Raw genomic sequence first — 1832 nt, forward strand, 5'->3', positions numbered from 1 at the left:
AAGATCGGAAATGTGTCCCTTTTCCATGCCTAGAATTCAACTCTCACCAGATGGATCAGACTGAACAGGTTTCAAACCTCCAGGAGGCTCTTACCTTCTAAACAGGGATGGCTGTTTTCTAGTAAAATCACTAAAAGGGAAGGAGAAAACTCAAAAGAGGTTCCTCCTGGCGCTCACGTCCGTGAACCCGAATACTCTCTCAGTCCTCAAAGAGAGACCTGGAGAAGGAGACTTGCTGAAGCAAAGCCACAGGGGTCTCTGAGGTTTCCCTGGCCCCTCGCCCCTGTCCTGCCTGGCTGATGTCAGCATCTCTCTGTGAGGTCACCACCTCCCCACCACCTTGGACCAATAGGCTGAGGTCCTACAAAAGGCCTTTGTGATGTCACTGCCGCACCCCTCCCTTGCTGTGCCAATGTCCTGCCCCTGGCCAGGCACTTTGGAGGTTTGAGCTACTCCCTGTGGATCACCCCACTCAAGGAGCGTTCGTTCTAGGCAGCAAGCCGGCTAGACAGGGAAACATCAGACGCTGCTCCCAATGCTACACTCAGTTTTTTAGAAATTAGTCGACTTTATGGCCAGAAGAGACCATTAGAGCATCTAATCTGACTCCCTGCATATCACAGGCCTCCTGTATGACACAAGAGCTACTTTTGGGGCAAACACATTCCAGAAAGGCATCTAGTCTTCATGAAATGACATCAAGAGATGGAGAATCCACCACTTTCCTTGGTAGCTTGTTCCTGTGGTGAATCATCCTCGCTGTTGAATATTTGTGCCTTAGTTGTAATATGAATTTGTCTCTTTTCATCTTCCAGCCATTGGGTCTTGTTAGGCCCACCGACAGGCTGATTCTACTTGGTGATTTCAACGCGAGAGTAGGATCTGATCACTCTGCCTGGGATGGCATCATTAGAAAAAATGGAATCAGCAAATGCAACAGCAATGGCCTACTACTATTAAAGACATGTGCGGCTCATGATCTGATCACCAATACCATCTTCCGCCTGCCCACTTGCAAAAAGACGTCCTGGATGCACCCGCGCTCCAAGCACTGGCATCTCATTGATTATATCATCGTGCGGAGGAAAGACAGACAGGATGTAAGGGTGACCAAGGCCATGCCGAGTGCTGACTGTTGGACTGATCATAGACTTATCTCTAAATTAAGCCTTCACATCGAGCCAAAGAGACGTCCGCAGGGAAATAAAGCTGTGATGAAAAAGATGAACGTCAGTAAACTGAGGAATCCCAACATAGCAGCTTCACTAGTAACCAACTCTCAGAGCTGCAATTAGAGGAAAATGTTGAGAGGAACTGGGAACGCTTTCGAAATATTGTGCACTCTTCTGCACTAAAGGTTCTTGGACCCTCACACAGGAAACAGCAGGACTGGTTTGATGAAAACGACGAAGAGATCAAGGCTCTACTTGCTGAAAAGCACCACCTTCACCGTGCTCATCAGAATGACCCGTTGTCAACAGCTAAGAAAAATGCCTTTAACAACATTCGTAGGACCGTACAGAGCAAGCTTCGCAAGATGCAGGACTCCTGGTTGAGTGCCAAAGCAGATGAAATCCAGAAGTTTGCTGATAGGAACAATGCCAAATGGTTCTACGAAGCCTTTAGATCCTTGTACGGACCTCGGCCTTCAGGGAGTTCCCCTCTACTGGACTTAGATGGTGTAACTCTCATTACTGAGAAGACTCTGATTCTACAGCGTTGGGCTGAGCACTTCCAATCCGTACTGAACCGCCCATCTTCCATCAATAACGAGGCGATTGACAGATTGTTCCAGGCAGATATCAACTACAGCCTGGACGTTCCACCATCAG

Source organism: Mauremys reevesii, linkage group 14 (assembly GCF_016161935.1).
Source record: "Mauremys reevesii isolate NIE-2019 linkage group 14, ASM1616193v1, whole genome shotgun sequence".
Lineage (NCBI taxonomy): Eukaryota > Metazoa > Chordata > Testudines > Geoemydidae > Mauremys > Mauremys reevesii.